Consider the following 12,665-nt stretch of genomic DNA (forward strand, 5'->3'; position numbering starts at 1 on the left):
AGTTTGCAATATTGGTTTTATCTTATCTTTGACTACACTTGTTTCCCTACTATGGCTCCTGTCCCCTATGAGGTCATTTATATGTATTCCTTCCTGCGTATAATTCCCGACTACCTGTACAAAATCTCCAATCGCAATCTTCAATCGCATCTGCTAGAAAAATGACAGGATGGATAATGAGAACCTTCAAAACTAGGGAGGCCAAGCCCATGATGACACTCTTCAGGTCACTTGTTCTATCTAGGCTGGAATATTGCTGCACTCTAACAGCGCCTTTCAAGGCAGGTGAAATTGCCGACCTAGAAAATGTACAGAGAACTTTCACGGCGCGCATAACGGAGATAAAACACCTCAATTACTGGGAGCGCTTGAGGTTTCTAAACCTGTATTCCCTGGAACGCAGGAGGGAGAGATACATGATTATATACACCTGGAAAATCCTAGAGGGACTAGTACCGAACTTGCACACGAAAATCACTCACTACGAAAGCAAAAGACTTGGCAGACGATGCACCATCCCCCCAATGAAAAGCAGGGGTGTCACTAGCACGTTAAGAGACCATACAATAAGTGTCAGGGGCCCGAGACTGTTCAACTGCCTCCCAGCACACATAAGGGGGATTACCAACAGACCCCTGGCAGTCTTCAAGCTGGCACTGGACAAGCACCTAAAGTCAGTTCCTGATCAGCCGGGCTGTGGCTCGTACGTTGGTTTGCGTGCAGCCAGCAGCAACAGCCTGGTTGATCAGGCGCTGATCCACTAGGAGGCCTGGTCACAGACCGGGCCGCGGGGGCGTTGACCCCCGAAACTCTCTCCAGGTAAACTCCAGGTAAACTCACCATTACTGTCTCCCAGGACAGTATCTCCAGCTTCACCATTTCTGTCTCCCAGGACAGCACCTCCAGCTTCACCATTACTGTCTCCCAGGACAGCACTATCAGCCCGACATTTACTGACTACCAGGACATCACCTCCAGCCTTACAGTTTGTGACTACATGGCCAGTATCAAGGGCAGTACCATTCAGCCCAGACTTTTTATGTTCCCATTTCCCATCTATTGTAGAAAGCTTCCAGGTTTTCTATGAAAGCAGCTTTGATGTTGTCCTCTTTTAATACCCTTGTGATTTTAGTCCACAGATTTTCCTCATTTGGGCATACTCAAAAACACTTCTCTGTTTTAATACTGCTTGTAGCTAGTTCTGGGATATCTGCACAAGGGGCGTGACACCAATTTCCACAAAAATGACAATTTATCCATGTGGAAGCCCGTTTGTTTGACTGACCACAGACTACACACAGCTTCATAATGATTTGAATGGTTGATTTACTGCAATTCTACTAGCAACCTCTTGAATATTATATTAATAACCTTAAATGAAGCTCTAGCTATTTGTATTTCTGTTTCTAACTCTTTTTGTGTATTGGACAGCTTACCGTCACGTTCCTGATTTTTAATGTTTGTGTTTATAAGGGCGCCTACAACCCCATCCGTTTACAGTCTGCTTTATTGTCCAACGAAACCGTTTGAAACCAGTCCCAGGTTCGGACCAGTCAAGGGTTCAGACCAGTCAAGGGTTCGGACCAGTCGATCTGCTCTGATCAGTGGGTCACTTATTTAAAACATACTGGTCGGTGATTTGAGCTAACACATGAAGGATCTACTGGAAATTATCTACCCGAGTAATATGTGATTTGACTGATACAAAAGTATAACTTGCGTGTTGAAGAGCCGGTGATATCTGGCAGCTCCTACAATGACGAACTTTCGACCTCCTTGTTTATCAATCGCTGTATCTGGCTTTTCTATTTTTTTTTTTTTTTCCGTCTCCACCACAATAAATGCTATATTATCACTATAGTTGACTGGTGCAAATTTTGGAGGAAGGACGCTTTTTCTGTAGTAATAATTGCTTCTCGTTGTGTATATTTATTATATATTTATTAAACTTGTCAGGATCTGTTCAAGATGCTCAATTTTTTTCTGGAAATTTGTTATAATATGAGGAAGGTCAGGCGAATCCAATGCCTCTCCGGAGGATGGCACTTCTGGGTTAGTGCTTCCTTTAACACCTATCACCTTAACAGGTACCATGGTTACATTAGTGTTCTCTGTTTCATCATTCATTGCAGGTAGGTCCTGTGCATCTGACTCATCTCCAATTTCCAGGGAGGTTACCTGTGTGGTGTCCGTCTGACTGTTGTAGTTGTGTGTATTGGGAGAAATGACAAACTCATCCCCATATTCAGGTGTAGCCATAGGTATCTGTAGTGGCAGACCAGTAGTTCCATATGTGCTAGCAGGGATGGCTAGCTCCTCCACAGCTGGTGTGTGTGATGGCATTCTGGTGTCACCAGAATTGTTTGCAGTGAGGTGGGGTTCTTGCACACTTTTCAGAGGTTCAGTCTCAGATCTGGCTGTGGTAGACTGGATGGCCCCATCCTCAGTTACCATTAAAGGACTGTTATCAGGTTTACCTCGAAGGTTGTTTGGGTTCTGACTGCAGTCCTTGTGGGAAACTGTAACCCCAACTTCTTTACAGTTAATACACTTAAATTTTTGGCTGTCAGGGCCTACTGTGCATTCTCTAGTGGAATGTTTCCCAGCACACTTACCACACCAAGAATGTAGTATTCCACAGTCTACTGCAACATGGCCATAGTGCTGGCATTTGTAACACCTACGTTTAGGGGGTAGGTACACTTCGATGTTTAGGAAACGTAAACCATGCACCCAGATATTCCGGGGGAGGGGCACAGGACCCACCCAACTGGCAATAATTTGGGATTTTCCTTTAAGTCTTTTAGGCTTGATGATATGCTCACTGAGAGTCAGATGGGATGGGTCCATGCAGGGAGGGTATCCAAAGATTATGATACTGACCCATTTTTTAAAGTGGTGAGTGTCTGATGGAGGTCGGAGCAGCTTAATACCCCCATAAGGTGTACTAAGTAGATTATTGATCAGTTCTTTATTCTGTTCCACAAACACAAAGTTGTGTGTATTTTTCCTAAATTGGATCCGTGAGTTAGGATGCTTGTTTACAGCTGCCATTAGCCATGCACACTTAGCAGGCAGCGGGGTGTTGTCAGGGAAGTTCAGCTTAACACATTCTTCCTTTGAAGAAAGATTTCTTGCAGCCTCTGTGCACCAAGGACGTTTAGTATCACATTGTGTACGAGTCAAGTGAGTCTGACTACGTCGACGCTCTAGCCCTTTCTCACTTTTTCTCTTTTGTTTACTTTTAAAGGTCTGGAAGCTATCATCATTTCCATCACCTGCAGAAATAGGTTCCTCTGTGACAGTTGCCATGTTTGCCAGTGATGATATCTGGTGTAAGACTCACAACACAAGAATTCCTCGCTTATTTTTCCCTTATAAATTATGCAAGAGCAAATATTCACTACAAAGTCAGAAGTCCAAAATGGATCACAAGACACAAGTGCTCAAGTTCAATGAACACCTCCAACCATACTCAACCCAGACCACCACCACTCAATACGACACACACCCCACCAAAAACACACTCAGCTGTAGATAGATGAACCAGTACCTAAACAATCTCACTTACACACGCGTTACTATGTATGACAAGTGTTACCAAGTACACCAAGTGTACACTTTATCACTTAGATTACACTTGTGTTGATGTAAATATAAGTGAGAGTGGTACACCGCTGGTCGTAATAAACACACTCAACTTCTCAAAGTCACACACTAGGCCCAGCTTCTGTAGAGGTACCAGCGTTTTAACGTGTTTATTATGTGTCAGTGCGTGTCTGCAGTCATTAAATTGGTGTATCAGAAGTTAAACACTACAATCCAGTTGATCAAATAGTTTAAAACAATTTACACAATGTATAACTAGAGGTATAATGATTGCAAATTGTTACTATTACAATTTTAACTAGGCGCTAGACCCACTAGATGAGATGGCAAGGAACATAGATGTTAACAGGCTGACTCTTGCTTAACACGGTTGAAAGGTAACCGAATTACTCAAGAGAGAAAGTATTAATGAAACTGAACATTATGCAGGAGTAAGATTGTTCACAGTAAAAATACAAAGCATAAGTTACACACTCACACCACAGATGAACACTGCAATTTGAAATATTACTGGGAATTTAGCAGTAAAGTTTCAGTCTGAACGAGAAAATGTATTAGAAAACACAACAATGACACTAGGACAAGCAATTTAATTATGTAACCATATTTAATAGTTCAGTTACACTGAGCAGAGCATGTATTACACTGATTTATCAAATGTAAGGAGTCGCTACACTGAAGCACACTCTGAGCCTTTTAAAGTCTTAATACAGGCTTAAAAATGACAATTAACTGTTGGGGAAAGCAGCACTTAACACTTCTAGCACAAGTATGACAGATGAATGTTCACTGTGTACAAGCCAATCACCACAAACTTACTATGTTTGTAAGTGAACCTCTGGCATGTCCCACTCAAAATGTCAGCACTGCAATGCTCGTCAAATTGTTCTCAAGCCACTACAGGAAACACTGGTATGCCAGCAGCACTGCAGAACGTATACACAGACATGCTGGGCCCTAGGACAGCTATAACTGCAGGCTGCCTTAGCTTGTTCTGGCTAGCTTTTAGTGCTGCCCTCAAGCTTGCTTGACTGTGCTCGCCAAGCCCGCGCCAACCACCCGGACACCTGCTTGCAGCAGGCAGGCAGGCAGGCACACAGGAGACACTCGCAAGATGAGCGGAGTGCGGCACAGAGGACACGGGCACTCAAGCACCCATGTGGTCTGGCAAAAACCGCCTCTAGACCACAAGCCTGGAGTTTACCTGGAGAGAGTTTCGGGGGTCAACGCCCCCGCGGCCCGGTCTGTGACCAGGCCTCCTGGTGGATCAGCGCCTGATCAACCAGGCTGTTGCTGCTGGCTGCACGCAAACCAACGTACGAGCCACAGCCCGGCTGATCAGGAACTGCCTTTAGGTGCTTGTCCAGTGCCAGCTTGAAGACCGCCAGGGGTTTACCTGGAGTTTACCTGGAGAGAGTTTCGGGGGTCAATGCCCCCGCGGCCCGGTCTGTGACCAGGCCTCCTGGTGGATCAGCGCCTGATCAACCAGGCTGTTGCTGCTGGCTGCACGCAAACCAACGTACGAGCCACAGCCCGGCTGATCAGGAACTGACTTTAGGTGCTTGTCCAGTGCCAGCTTGAAGACTGCCAGGGGTCTGTTGGTAATCCCCCTTATGTGTGCTGGGAGGCAGTTGAACAGTCTCGGGCCCCTGACACTTATTGTATGGTCTCTTAACGTGCTAGTGACACCCCTGCTTTTCATTGGGGGGATGGTGCATCGTCTGCCAAGTCTTTTGCTTTCGTAGTGAGTGATTTTCGTGTGCAAGTTCGGTACTAGTCCCTCTAGGATTTTCCAGGTGTATATAATCATGTATCTCTCCCTCCTGCGTTCCAGGGAATACAGGTTTAGAAACCTCAAGCGCTCCCAGTAATTGAGGTGTTTTATCTCCGTTATGCGCACCGTGAAAGTTCTCTGTACATTTTCTAGGTCGGCAATTTCACCTGCCTTGAAAGGTGCTGTTAGAGTGCAGCAATATTCCAGCCTAGATAGAACAAGTGACCTGAAGAGTGTCATCATGGGCTTGGCCTCCCTAGTTTTGAAGGTTCTTATTATCCATCCTGTCATTTTTCTAGCAGATGCGATTGATACAATGTTATGGTCCTTGAAGGTGAGATCCTCCGACATAATCACTCCCAGGTCTTTGACGTTGGTGTTTCGCTCTATTTTGTGGCCAGAATTTGTTTTGTACTCTGATGAAGATTTAATTTCCTCATGTTTACCATATCTGAGTAATTGAAATTTCTCATCGTTGAACTTCATATTGTTTTCTGCAGCCCACTGAAAGATTTGGTTGATGTCCGCCTGGAGCCTTGCAGTGTCTGCAATGGAAGACACTGTCATGCAGATTCGGGTGTCATCTGCAAAGGAAGACACGGTGCTGTGGCTGACATCCTTGTCTATGTCGGATATGAGGATGAGGAACAAGATGGGAGCTAGTACTGTGCCTTGTGGAACAGAGCTTTTCACCGTAGCTGCCTCGGACTTTACTCTGTTGACGACTACTCTCTGTGTTCTGTTAGTGAGGAAATTATAGATCCATCGACCGACTTTTCCTGTTATTCCTTTAGCGTGCATTTTGTGCGCTATTATGCCATGGTCACACTTGTCGAAGGCTTTTGCAAAGTCTGTATATATTACATCTGCATTCTTTTTGTCTTCTAGTGCATTTAGGACCTTGTCGTAGTGATCCAGTAGTTGAGACAGACAGGAGCGACCTGTTCTAAACCCATGTTGCCCTGGGTTGTGTAACTGATGGGTTTCTAGATGGGTGGTGATCTTGCTTCTTAGGACCCTTTCAAAGATTTTTATGATATGGGATGTTAGTGCTATTGGTCTGTAGTTCTTTGCTGTTGCTTTACTGCCCCCTTTGTGGAGTGGGGCTATGTCTGTTGTTTTTAGTAACTGAGGGACGACCCCCGTGTCCATGCTCCCTCTCCATAGGATGGAAAAGGCTCGTGATAGGGGCTTCTTGCAGTTCTTGATGAACACAGAGTTCCATGAGTCTGGCCCTGGGGCAGAGTGCATGGGCATGTCATTTATCGCCTGTTCGAAGTCATTTGGCGTCAGGATAACATCGGATAGGCTTGTGTTAATCAAATTTTGTGGCTCTCTCATAAAAAATTCATTTTGATCTTCGACTCTCAGTCTGGTTAGCGGCTTGCTAAAAACTGAGTCATATTGGGACTTGAGTAGCTCACTCATTTCCTTGCTGTCATCTGTGTAGGACCCATCTTGTTTAAGTAGGGGCCCAATACTGGGCGTTGTTCTCGATTTTGATTTGGCATAGGAGAAGAAATACTTTGGGTTTCTTTCGATTTCATTTATAGCTTTTAGTTCTTCCCGCGATTCCTGACTCCTAAAGGATTCTTTTAGCTTAAGTTCGATGCTTGCTATTTCTCTGACCAGTGTCTCCCTGCGCATTTCAGATATATTGACCTCTTTTAGCCGCTCTGTTATTCTTTTCCGTCGCCTGTAAAGGGAGCGCCTGTCTCTTTCTATTTTACATCTACTCCTCCTTTTTCTTAGAGGAATAAGCCTTGTGCATACATCGAGTGCCACCGAGTTAATCTGTTCTAGGCATAAGTTTGGGTCTGTGTTGCTTAGTATATCTTCCCAGCTTATATCGGTTAGGACTTGGTTTACTTGGTCCCACTTTATGTTTTTGTTATTGAAGTTGAATTTGGTGAATGCTCCCTCGTGACTAGTCTCATTTTGTCGGTCTGGGGCTCCTCGCATACATGTCTGAACCTCAATTATGTTGTGATCTGAGTATATTGTTTTTGATATGGTGACATTTCTTATCAGATCATCATTGTTAGTGAATATGAGGTCTAGTGTATTCTCCAGTCTAGTAGGCTCTATTATTTGCTGGTTTAAATTGAATTTTGTGCAGAGATTTAAAAGCTCGTGTGAGTGTGAGTTTTCATCAGAGCTGCCTCCTGGTGTTATTTCTGCAACAATATTATTTGCTATATTCCTCCATTTTAGGTGCCTTAAGTTGAAATCCCCCAGGAGCAAGATGTTGGGTGCAGGAGCTGGAAGATTTTCCAGACAGTGGTCAATTTTTAACAGCTGTTCCTGGAATTGCTGGGATGTTGCATCCGGAGGCTTGTAGACTACCACAATGACTAGGTTTTGGTTCTCGACCTTTACTGCTAAAACTTCCACTACGTCATTTGAGGCATTAAGCAGTTCTGTGCAAACAAGTGACTCTGCAATGTACAGGCCAACCCCCCCCTTTTGCCTGTTCACTCTGTCACATCTGTATAGGTTGTAACCTGGGATCCATATTTCATTGTCCAAGTGATCCTTTATGTGGGTCTCAGTGAAAGCCGCGAACATTGCCTTTGCCTCTGCAAGCAGTCCACGGATGAAAGGTATTTTGTTGTTTGTTGCTGGCTTTAGACCCTGTATATTTGCAAAGAAGAATGTTATCGGACTGGTGGTATTGTTGGTACTGGGGGGGGGATTTTTTTCCGGCATTAGTATCTGTATCTGTTGGTTTGGAGTGGAGGCCATCGACTGTGGTTCCACTCCAGGAATGACTGGATTTGGTGTACGATTTCTGCCATTTCCTGCCAGTTTTTTTTCCTTCCTGGCACTAAAAAACCTCTCCCTCTTGAGTGGCTGTGGCTACCCAGGTTTTCCCATGGCCTGGATGTTTTGTATCTTTTTGTCCCCTTTAGATGGTATGCCTGGCAATTTAAGTTATAGCACAGTCTTTCCTGTACTGAAGAGGTACACATTTCAGGGTGAAAAAGCTTACAGGAAGGGAGTTTGCATTTTCCTGTTGTCATATGGGCATGGCATTTTCTAGGGTGGTCATAGTTGCACGTCCCATCTGTTTTTCCAGATTTCCCATGCCAGCAGATACCAAGTGCATAGTATGTGCACAGGCTTGGTTTCCGCTTGCCTTGGGTTTCTGTGACTGTATTCCCTGTTGGTGCATGTTTCCCTGTCTTACTTCTATCCTCCCTAGCACCAACAATGGAGCTCCCACCAGTTGTTTTTGGTAATTTATCCTCACTATTGCTATTGGAGTCCTCTTGTTTGCTATTTCCTGCGGTATTTCTAGTTTGCAATATTGGTTTTATCTTATCTTTGACTACACTTGTTTCCCTACTATGGCTCCTGTCCCCTATGAGGTCATTTATATGTATTCCTTCCTGCGTATAATTCCCGACTACCTGGACAAAATCTCCAGCTTCACCATTACTGTCTCCCAGGACAGTATCTCCAGCTTCACCATTTCTGTCTCCCAGGACAGCACCTCCAGCTTCACCATTACTGTCTCCCAGGACAGTATCTCCAGCTTCACCATTTCTGTCTCCCAGGACAGCACCTCCAGATTCACCATTACTGTCTCCCAGGACAGCACTATCAGCCCCACATTTACTGACTACCAGGACTTCATCTCCAGCCTTACAGTTTCTGACTACATGGCCAGTATCAAGGGCAGTACCATTCAGCCCAGACTTTTTATGTTCCCATCTGTTGTAGAAAGCTTCCAGGTTTTCTATGAAAGCAGCTTTGATGTTGTCCTCTTTTAATACCCTTGTGATTTTAGTCCACAGATTTTCCTCATTTGGGCATACCCAGAAACACTTCTCTGTTTTAATACTGCTTGTAGCTAGTTCTGGGATATCTGCACAAGGGGCGTGACACCAATTTCCACAAAAATGACAATTTATCCATGTGGAAGCCCGTTTGTTTGACTGACCACAGACTACACACAGCTTCATAATGATCTGAATGGTTGATTTACTGCAATTCTACTAGCAACCTCTTGAATATTATATTAATAACCTTAAATGAAGCTCTAGCTATTTGTATTTCTGTTTCTAACTCTTTTTGTATATTGGACAGCTTACCGTCACGTTCCTGATTTTTAATGTTTGTGTTTATAAGGGCGCCTACAACCCCATCCGTTTACAGTCTGCTTTATTGTCCAACGAAACTGTTTGAAACCAGTCCCGGGTTCGGACCAGTCAAGGGTTCGGACCAGTCAAGGGTCCGGACCAGTCGATCTGCTCTGATCAGTGGGTCACTTATTTGAAACATACTGGTCGGTGATTTGAGCTAACACATGAAGGATCTACTGGAAATTATCTACCCGAGTAATATGTGATTTGACTGATACAAAAGTATAACTTGCGTGTTGAAGAGCCGGTGATATCTGGCAGCTCCTACAATGACGAACGGTCACCTCCTTGTTTATCAGATAAGATAAGATAAGATAAGATTTCGTTAGGATTTTTAACCCCGGAGGGTTAGCCACCCAGGATAACCCAAGAAAGTCAGTGCGTCATCGAGGACTGTCTAACTTATTTCCATTGGGGTCCTTAATCTTGTCCCCCAGGATGCGACCCACACCAGTCGACTAACACCCAGGTACCTATTTGCTGCTAGGTGAACAGGACAATAGGTGTAAGGAAACGTGTCGGAATTTCCACCCGCCGGGAATCGAACCCGGCGGGTTCGATTTTTTTTTTTTTCCGTCTCCACCACAATAAATGCTATATTATCACTATAGTTGACTGGTGCAAATTTTGGAGGAAGGACGCTTTTTCTGTAGTAATAATTGCTTCTCGTTGTGTATATTGCGACCGCTGGTAACTACAGGTTATATGAAATTCACAGTAACGTCTCGTATTTCAAGAAAAGAAACTAATGAAAGTCACTCCACTCCACTAAGTACCATTATAATACTGGTTAGTTGCTACTACAACACTGTATTCTGCTATTCACTGGTATCACTAGATTATATGCGAGTACACTAGCAGGCCAGTAAGATTATTAAAAACAGCTGACCTGTGGTAAGTTTCTGGCGACTTCTGGCACCTTCCTCTATAGGCTTATCACTTCATTTACAAATTCACCTGTTTTCAAATGACACTTTAGCCTTTATCATCAATATACTAGGGAGCCACTGTAGTATACACTATACACTATGTATACTCAATGTTATCAGGGAGACTTTCTTTCCTCTGACATGAAAAGTTCAATTATTATTATTTTTTTCCACACGGGAACAGGCCTATGATTCCCCTCTGGCAGTAAACTCTGCTACGCAGTGCACACTAATTCTCCTTTTTTGACTCAGTATATAATGTTTTCCGCCCAAGATTGGTTCCAGGCGCTAGAGGGATGTATCGTATAGGATTGATGACACAAATTAAAGTTCTAGCACGTAAGAGCGACCGTGAAAACACGAGAAAACCGGGAGCACAACGAGGCACGCTGACACGCAGACACGGGACATTCACCTCACTAGACACACGCAGTATGGGTGTAAGTGGCATGCGGGTCTTATAGTGCCATTTTCAAGGTCACCCAGCAGGCCAGACATTCCTCACTCATTTTAAGCCTACGTAGGTACTGATGGTAGCACAATGTCCTAAGTCAGTGAAATCCACTCGTGCAAATAGTTACAACAAATCTGCAGCACTTAACACTTCTAGCACAAACTTACTATGTTTATAGGTGAACCTCTGGCATGTCCCACTTAAAAAGTCAGTACTGCAATGCTCGTTAAGCTGTTCTTAACTAAGCCACTACAGGAAACACTGGTATGCCAGCAGCACTGTAGAACGTATACTTAGACATGCTGGGGGTCTGGAGCTGTAACTGCAGGCTGCCTTAGCTTGTCCTGGCTAGCTTGGAATGCTGCTTTCAAGCTTGCTTGAATGTGCTTGCTAAGCCAGTGTCAACCACTTGGATATTTGCTTGTAGCAGGCAGGTAGGCACACAGGAGACATATTCGTAAGATGAGTGGAGTGCGGCACAGAGCACTGACACGGGCACTCAAGCATTTATGTGGTCTGGCAAAAACCGCCTCTAGACCATAAGTAAATAGAGGCGAATGGCTGAGTTCCAAATCGAGGAAGGAGGGGAGACAGGCGAGGTGGAGTGAAGGTGTAGCCTCCTACAGCCACTTCAAATCAACATGTTTGTGTTTCACTAGGTATATCACTAGTCACAGTTCACACATAAGAGTTCCAGCAGCAATTCAGCTGCGCTCCAACAATATTTGTTGCATGATGAGTTATCAGTCGGGTGAGATAAGCAGTTCTGATATAGAAGGCCTAGGACTTCACTCAACACACATGTCCTCTCCCCTCAACCACTCAAGCCTAACTGACTAAACAATCTTCATGTAAACTTGAGAAGAAATAAAATTGTATTGTATTAGAAGTACGGAGGGCAGGATAGCTCCCACTCCCTATGGAGAGGGAGCATGGACACGGGGGTCGTCCCACAGTTACTAAAAACAACAGACATAGCCCCACTCCACAAAGGGGGCAGTAAAGCAACAGCAAAGAACTACAGACCAATAGCACTAACATCCCATATCATAAAAATCTTTGAAAGGGTCCTAAGAAGCAAGATCACCACCCATCTAGAAACCCATCAGTTACACAACCCAGGGCAACATGGGTTTAGAACAGGTCGCTCCTGTCTGTCTCAACTATTGGATCACTACGACAAGGTCCTAAATGCACTAGAAGACAAAAAGAATGCAGATGTAATATATACAGACTTTGCAAAAGCCTTCGACAAGTGTGACCATGGCGTAATAGCGCATAAAATGCGTGCTAAAGGAATAACAGGAAAAGTCGGTCGATGGATCTATAATTTCCTCACTAACAGAACACAGAGAGTAGTCGTCAACAGAGTAAAGTCCGAGGCAGCTACGGTGAAAAGCTCTGTTCCACAAGGCACAGTACTCGCTCCCATCTTGTTCCTCATCCTCATATCCGACATAGACAAGGATGTCAGCCACAGCACCGTGTCTTCCTTTGCAGATGACACCCGAATCTGCATGACAGTGTCTTCCATTGCAGACACTGCAAAGCTCCAGGCAGACATCAACCAAATCTTTCAGTGGGCTGCAGAAAACAATATGAAGTTCAACGATGAGAAATTTCAATTACTCAGATATGGTAAACATGAGGAAATTAAATCTTCATCAGAGTACAAAAAAATTCAGGCCACAAAATAGAGCGAAACACCAAAGTCAAAGACCTGGGAGTGATCATGTCGGAGGATCTCACCT

The sequence above is a fragment of the Cherax quadricarinatus genome, chromosome 19 (assembly GCF_038502225.1).
Source record: "Cherax quadricarinatus isolate ZL_2023a chromosome 19, ASM3850222v1, whole genome shotgun sequence".
NCBI classification, from domain to species: Eukaryota; Metazoa; Arthropoda; class Malacostraca; order Decapoda; family Parastacidae; genus Cherax; species Cherax quadricarinatus.